The 8,185-nt window shown below is 39.6% G+C and overlaps 1 long non-coding RNA gene across 1 annotated transcript in view; it reads right to left on the bottom strand.

Annotated features, from left to right (window-relative positions):
• Window positions 1-483: 483 nt before the first annotated feature.
• The window catches only part of LOC106522032 (uncharacterized), a 20,278-nt gene continuing 12,576 nt past the window's right edge, over window positions 484-8,185 (bottom strand). Inside the window, exons 2-3 of the long non-coding RNA XR_001310738.1 lie at window positions 891-950; window positions 484-690 (exon numbers count right to left, since the gene is read on the bottom strand). This is a non-coding gene — a long non-coding RNA (uncharacterized LOC106522032). The remainder of the gene's footprint in view (window positions 691-890; window positions 951-8,185) is intronic.

The raw sequence follows: 8,185 nt of genomic DNA on the forward strand, positions 1-8,185 counted from the left end.
TCCATCCATCCATCCATCCATCCATCCATCCATCCATCCATCCATCCATCCATCCATCCATCCATCCATCCATCCATCCATCCATCCATCCATCTAACCCGTTTCTTCTTTTCAGGGTCACAGGAGTCACTGTTGCCTATTTCTATTAGGGCAAGGTACACCCTTGACAGGTTGCAAGTCCAGACCAGACACAGGTAAGTAAAAGGTAAGAGCATTTATTCAGTTCAGTGTTAATGAACCGGGAGAGTCCTGTGTGGAAAGATGAGCTGATCAGATACAGGGATCACTGAGGAGGCTGGCTTGGAGAGGAGGGTAAAGATTTCCAGGAGGATGACGAGATGAGGTAAGTGGAGGTAAGTGGCAGAACAGCACACAGAGAGCTGATCCAGGAGAGGGRCCAAAGAAATAGCAGGAGGTGGAAGGCTTATTCAGGTAGGTAAACTGGTTCAAGCGGGGAGTTCCAGAACACAGGTAAGGTACAGGTAGGTATCAGCATGTGTCTTTAACACACACAGGAAAAGCAAGGTTACTAAGAGAAATCTACATAAATGTTAAAGAGCTGTCACTTCTGTTACTGTAGCCAACAGACTGTTCCAGCGAGGTTTGGTTGTATCTCAGGTGCTGAGGAATTCATCAGTGTGGATCAGCAGCAGGTGAGTGAAGCTGACTCCGCCCCTGCCACTCAGGAAGCTTCAGGAAGAAATCAGCAGCCAAAAAAAACAAAACAAAAAAAAAAACAGAATCTTAAACAGAAGCTATTAGCCTATACAGTTTGTGCAGTTTGAATGCAAACATCATTACATTTCTACTGGAATAAACCAGTCAAAAAAGATTAATGGTGACGTAAACATTTTTAGAATAGGGTTTGTTTAATGCACTGTGAGACTTACAAGATCAGATTTGGCAGCATTGAAGGGATCGTCATTCAACTCAGATTAGTCATCGACCATCTGTCCAGGAAGAAAAACATTAAATTTCTCCAACAAAGGTTGCTCATATTAACATTTACAATGGTTTGGAAAATAACCGAACCTCACAGAACACTACCAAAAGAAATCTGAACTATCCCTTTAACTAGCCACTTTACTTCTGTATTATATAACTGAAAACAAACAAACAAACAAAAAAAAAACCAAAACAAAACAGCAACGCATCACTAATAGTTCACAGGTTTTTGATTCGAGCTAGTATAAAAATAATGAACATGTTATACTATTATAGTTATATATTGGAGGATGTACAATAGATAAAATACTGATTAGACTTCAGTCAAATAAGGAAAAAATAGCAATCTAACTCCATTTCTGTTGTGACTAAGTGCCCAACCACTCAAAAGTTTTTCTCAGCACAAAAATAATCATTAGACAAATTACACATGAATCCTGAAATAGAAGGAGGAAGTAATCATGCGTTTATGTGTAATGACGCTTTAATGATTGCACCCCCCCCCCCCATGCAGCCTACACAGGAAATCTAAGGAAACAGTAACTCGCTCCTCTACTGCCAGAGCCTCTTCTACTTTCCCTTCAAAACAACCGGCGACAGAGAAAAATCACCGTGGTTTTAGAGTAACTGGGGCTGGCCGGATCCGCTGCGGGGAAATCCATGTTTCACCACAGCTGACCACACACACCCACTCGTCTGGATTCCACAGCTTGACCTCAAACAAGCCAACACCGACTTGTGACTGCTCGTCACACAGGCCAACACAAACAGCACCAACCTGCCACCCACACAGCCTTAGATACACCGAGACTTCGTTTGACCTTGTAGAAGGATAAACACACAGTCACATTTGAAGTCCATGTCCGCAAGCATGCAGCAACACAGCAAATCCACAAAAACACAAGGGTGTGTTAGAAAAGCACAGTTTACACAAGTAAGCATATACAGGAAGGCTTTTAGGCAAAACTCAAACAGTTTTTTTTTCTGTTGCATGAGTTGAATGTTTTCTAATCCACCCTTGTGGTGTTATAGTCATCACTAACATGACAAACAAACCGTTCAACCCCACCACTAAAGCAAGTTTCTATTTGAATGAGCAACAGGGCTGGTGCTAACCAAATTGGCTTGCTAGACTAGATTTCAGGTGGTGCCCCGCTTGTGCACTTTACCAAATGTTACTACCAGTTTAGATACAGTCACATAGCAAATTAAATAATTTTGTCTTTAACAGTATATTTTATATTTAGGAACCAGGTTGTCCAAATAAAATAGTTCAACAATATAATTCATCTGAAACAGAGGACTACCTCATATCTGCCAACATTTGCTGACAGCAGTGAGAAACACCTGTTTATGTTAATGAGCAGCTGTGGAGTGAAGCAGTTCTAGAGGGGTCCAGGGRTATAATCTGTAAAAGATTTACTCAAAWCTCTGCATTTTCCAGCTRTTTGAARATAATTTTACTAAATTCTTGGGCTAAATAAAACAACATAAAATCAGTATTTTATGAAGGTTGAACTCTGAAAACTAGATTTKAACCTGAACTTTWTTYMRRWYMWWAYYKRAAMYTYCMWTWWYMWTWMYKKTTTTYTATTWACACACTGAGCRCCAGTWCTCAGTCTTGAYTGCATCATACGATACTTTTACCATGAAACCCCTCTGCACCATATACYACCTCATGTTAGCTGAGAAACCCACAGAACAAGTTACCTTTGAGTAGTCAGTGATTATCGTACAAACTAAATCAACTATACTCTATGATGWGATAGATGGACAGCACCCTCAGCATTTGCCTATATTGCCTGTGCCACAGGCCGGCCCTGTGTCCTCATTACACACTATGAGCTCTAACACGTCTCATGAGATCTTACAGAACTGCTCTGATGAGCAGGCAGATCAAAGCTCACATCTTACAGGAAGTCATGTCAGCAGACTGTAATGTGGCAACATCCTGTACAGTATATGTGTCAAATTTGAACACGTAGAGTTTTGGTTATTGTGTTGTTTTCTCCATGACTAACCTGTGTTTTCTGCTTCCCCGTCCATGAGCTGCTTACACTTTTTCCACCTCGCTGAAGATGCTAATGATTTTATCACAGCTGAAGTGTTTTGTGCAWTCTCCGTCGCCACGATCCCCTCGACTTCCTCCCTCATCCTGCCTGGATTTTGAACTGAGCTTTTTTTGTGAGACTCTTTTTTTCCCTTTTTATTTATTTATTTTTGACTGGGATTAATTTGCAAYGCACACAGTTCAAGAATCCAATGGACTGTGAGATTATGTTATGAGCTGAAACAGTAGCGAATGCGTGTTTATTTCAMTTGAGTAATGTTGCTCGGCAAATCCACCGTAACACATAGGCAGGGTAATGGCTTGACAAATCAGATCTGTCAGATTACCAACACTTCWGCCTCCCACGCAGGTAAAGAAAGGTCTTATTCTCCATCTAGGGGAGGGTACATGCCACACAAACTGATATCCTGTCAACTATTTATGACATGAATAAATGCCCTGATGCATAACAATAAACMAGGTAGAAAAATCTAATAAAAGTTGAGTAGGTCCAGGTTGCACCATGTGGACGTACCACTKACAAGGCTGAGTTTACCTGTAACTCCTCAGTCTGAAGAAGTCTCGGAGGAAAGATGACACGTTTTGTCAAAAAAGAAGAACTTGTCCAGAGGRCCWACTCAATATTTTTAATGACATGAATAAGTTTTATTATGTCTGCAGACTAGAGTAATATTTTTTTGCGTTTACAATATGTCACATCAAACAAATAAAATGRAAGGTGTTGCTTTGGCTTGGAACCAAAGCCACAGACATCGAAACTCCTGTGGAGAGGCTAATTGTGGCTACTTCATCATTTCCCATGAAGGTCCARCTCAGCACGGTGTCTCATGGGATGACCCAAACACTTGGTGTGGGAAGTTCACTCTGTATTTCAGTGTCACTTCCTCAAAGTCTAACACACAACTCTGGTACTAGAAAGGAACTKCAGTTTTTAATGTTGTCACAGAGAATACAACGATGACACAGACACAGCGGAGGATTCAGTTTATTGCTGTATTAGCAACTTTCAATGAGGCTAAAGAGTAAATGTACTTCCAACACCTGTAAAAATGGGCTCCCTTTAATCAAAGCTGTCATTACAACAGCAAAAGTAATTTTATTAGTGCCCAAGTGGCTTGAAAGTGTGGCTCTAAGGGATGGGCAATCCTGGTCCTCGAAGGCCTTTGTCTAGCATGTTTTACTTGTTTCCCTGCTCCAACACGTGATTCAGTGATTGAATTCCCTTCCTAAGTTCTGCAGAAGCCTGTTAATCACCCATTCATTCCAATCAGGTAAAAGCAGGGGCAGAAGCAGGATTTTTCTGGACAAGGGGCCATCTAGGAGCCACGATATCCAATGAGGGACCAAATATTTGTTCAACATCCTTGCACACAATTCCACAGTTATGTTAAGGTGTGTGCATTGAACCAGTCACTTGAAACTTAATGTAATGTGAGAAAAAGCTTGCACAGTACATTATCCTTACCAATTTTACATGCATTTTTACTGTTGTTGTKTAAATTATTTATGACAGACACAGCAGCAGCTCTAGTCCATGATTACAGACAGTGCTGTAATACACGTCAGAAGATATGAACTAACATCTTGTACGTCTAGGTCTTCTTTATCACATAATTTCCTCATTATCTTTAAGTTTTAGTTCTACTTCAGTCTACAGATATCTTGAACAAAAGGGCAAATACGGTGACCCCATGCTTCGAGCCTAAAGATGGCTCATCTTGTTCCATCAATTTCTCAAACGTTGTTGGTGAACATAACTTCCTCACCAGAAAACAAGACTAAAAAACAAGTTACAAAACTGATGAACCATGACTTTAAGTTGGCCTTTAAACATTTCCAACACTGTACGCAGATGAAATACTCTCAAACACACAGTAAAATAGGCAAACCAAACAACAAGCAAACAGTGCAACAGTCCTTCTGTTGACGATAAGACATTTCAATAAATAGTTCAGGAATACGGTCATAAATGAGCCCATCTTTTCACTGCATTTGGCCGTTCWCAATCAACCTCCATTTAGCCAAGGTACCACCATTATATACAGTTCCACAGGAAGGCCAGAACTTTGTGACAAAAAAGGCCTTTCAAGACATTTTCTGCCAGATTTTTCTTTAATGTAATATCTCAAAAGACAAATTCAGCTTCCTCTAAATTTGATGAATATTTAAGGTTTTGGAAGACATTTACCTGTAATTATTCAAACTTAGATTCAGCAGTTGAGTCTGATAATAAAAGGGGAATTGAATTAATCAGCCTGTTATTTGTTGGTAAACTGACTTGTGACCTAACTTTATGAGGGCAAAATAAAGTCARTAAAAATCACCCATCTTTCTCCTCYTCATCACACTCTACAGGAGTAAAACTCAAGACCCTTAACATCACATAAAATACAGGTTGGACACCTCCACTCATTCACAGAGAAACATGTTCTGTTAGATACTTGGTCAGAGACCAGGATGTGTCCACGGTTCTTCCAAATCACATCTTTGCTCACTCAGATCACAGACTGACATTCCAGCAGCCAGTTTGCTTTAGATCTGCCTCATTTGTCTGCAACCTTTGACATCTGGCTGAAAAGTGAGCTGGACGTTTTCACGTGTCTCAGAAAGACACATCAAAAACTATTTTAAGAGTGAAAAGCGGCCAGACTGATTGACAAGTGAACCAAGCGACGGTGATGACTAACGGTTTCCACCGAGAGCGCTGGCGCAGAGTTCAGAGAACACATTCAAGCCCCTTATTTAGAACAACAAAGGCGCACTGTGAACCGCAGCACAATGAAACCTTTTCAAGCTCTTGTTAAAAATCTTGTTGTGGACAAAGTGTGTGTTTTTGTGTGTAATTTAGTCAGTGGACACTGGTAATTTAAGAATCCAGCTTAAACTGGTGTAGCTTTTTCATCATAAACAGGTGAAAAAGACTGAAGGATTGTGGTTGTGAAGTGAAGCGGTTGGTTCTCAGAGCTGTAACTGCTCCATGCCACCTAATGTCTCATTCCTCCCTCTGTAGTTTCCTCTAATTTGTGCAACACAAGCTAATATTCAATCACAATTAGCTCCTGATCTTTGGAGTGTAAAACATTAAGGTGTGCTAATTCCGTYGCCATCCAGGAAGCAGATTACCACTTGGCAATATCAAGTTATATTTTAACTTGTGAAGAGGCGTGTAAAATGAAGTGGAACATGGTGTGGTTGTTCCATTTTTTTGTTCAAATTAGCAGAATCTGCTTAAAATAATAGTTTAATCAATATTGTTTTTTTAATACTTATTTTTGCTAAGAGGTTAGTTGCTGTTTTATTCCAATCTTTGGGTGATTACAACTCCACAGATTTAGAGGTAAATGTGTCCAAAAACACAAACAATAGGAGAAATTTGCTAACATGCAGCACAGACCATCTAAACCAGGGATAGACAACTGCCCCCCACCCCCAAGTTTTATTTAAACTTAAAAATGTACTCAAATCAGCTCTTACAATCAAGAAGAGCTGCTTGAAGTGCTGTTTTTTAAGTAGAAGAAAATGTAAACATTATTTATTTGTCTATTATTTGTAAGGTAGGCTAAGAATTAAGGGAAACCTACATGTTTAGTCTGCTTAGAGAYGCTGTCTGTCATGAAAGATTGTAATATGTCACCACTACATGTTGCACAAAGCTAATTATGAGAAGTTTACTGAAGTCAGGAGTTGATAAACAAAAGCAAAATTTTCACCAGAACCACAAGGAGTCTGACCTCAAGGTGTCTTATGCCGTTGTTAGAAATGGGATAAATGGCTCTTTGAAGGGATCAGTTTGTTTCATAGAGCTGTTCAAAAGTGCCGTTCGATTTTAAACGAGTTACGTCATCACAAAGGCAATGATGTCATGTGGGTGGAACCAYGTGTTTTGTTTTGTGGAAACCCCTCCTTCTTTTCGCCTGAGCCGCTCCACCGCTCTGCCTGTTTTCCATGGAAAAGCGAAGCGGGAACGATTGTCTCTTAAAGATGAAAAAATAAACTACAAACGACTCTTTAGTCCCTGCGACTCTGTTCCTATCGTTCTTTGTAAGGAGTCATTCAAAAGAAACCGATCGTTCCAGAACGTCACGTCTCTAGCTGTTGCACTTCAGCTCGCTAAGGCAAATGTTTAGTTTGTGTTTCTTTCAAACATTTAGTATTTATTTTTATTCAACAGGAATATAACTGTTCTACGTGCATTTGAACATGAAACATGTTGAGTTACTGCAATGTATGTTGGTTTAATAAACATATGTTTTTATTAATGGCCATTTTCTTACATTTGGGTGAGTACGCAGCACTATGTGGCCCTCTGGTGTGAACAAAAAATTGTAGCCTCCATTACTTAAGCTGCCCATCTCTGCTCTAAATAAATCAGAAGTGTACGTCAAAGTTGGAGTGTAAAATCTTAAATTTTGTGATAAGCATTAATTTCAACAAATTTAAAAAAAATCCTGTTTATTTATTGACATACTAAACATCTAATTGTTCTGAAATAAAGGTGCATTTTAATAAACTGGTTTATTCTGCATGTCAAGGCATCACAGATATTGATTTTATTTATTTATTTATTTTTTGAGTGACTGAATCAAAACGACCCACCCAGAAGGTGATAATCCACTCAGTCATTCTGACACTTTTCCCTTCAGCTGTCAAACGTGGGAAAACTGACAGCCACAAACATTGTCTTGAACAACAGCTGTCATAGGTATTTTTTAAAAGCTGGAGAAATTTGTTGCTTTCTCTCATTGTCACTGGACCTTCTCTTGTTTTTTATGAGCAAAGTCAAACACAGGATGAAACAAACAAACTGTGTATCACTTTGGCTAATGTTAGATACTTCAGCCAAAATAAATAAATAAAAACAAATATAAAATTAATAATTGTTGAGTACTTTTTATGCCTTAGGTAAGACACACAACTCAAGATTAGCTTAAGTGTCTTCACTGAAGTAGGAAGCACTGTCAGGGCACAAACAGAGAACAGTTTAGGGCTATCCAGGCAATCACCTGCTTCTCAGGACCTATTATCCCCAGGAGGAACCTGCACCACTCCTCAGAACGTCTCCCAGCAGCACTGCTCTCCAACTGCTGCCATATTTCTGCTCCGTTGGACGATAAAATAAAAGCCTGCCAGGTACACACACACACACACACACACACACACACACACACA

This window comes from Austrofundulus limnaeus, unplaced genomic scaffold (genome assembly GCF_001266775.1).
Source record: "Austrofundulus limnaeus strain Quisiro unplaced genomic scaffold, Austrofundulus_limnaeus-1.0 Scaffold120, whole genome shotgun sequence".
In the NCBI taxonomy this organism is placed as follows: Eukaryota; Metazoa; Chordata; class Actinopteri; order Cyprinodontiformes; family Rivulidae; genus Austrofundulus; species Austrofundulus limnaeus.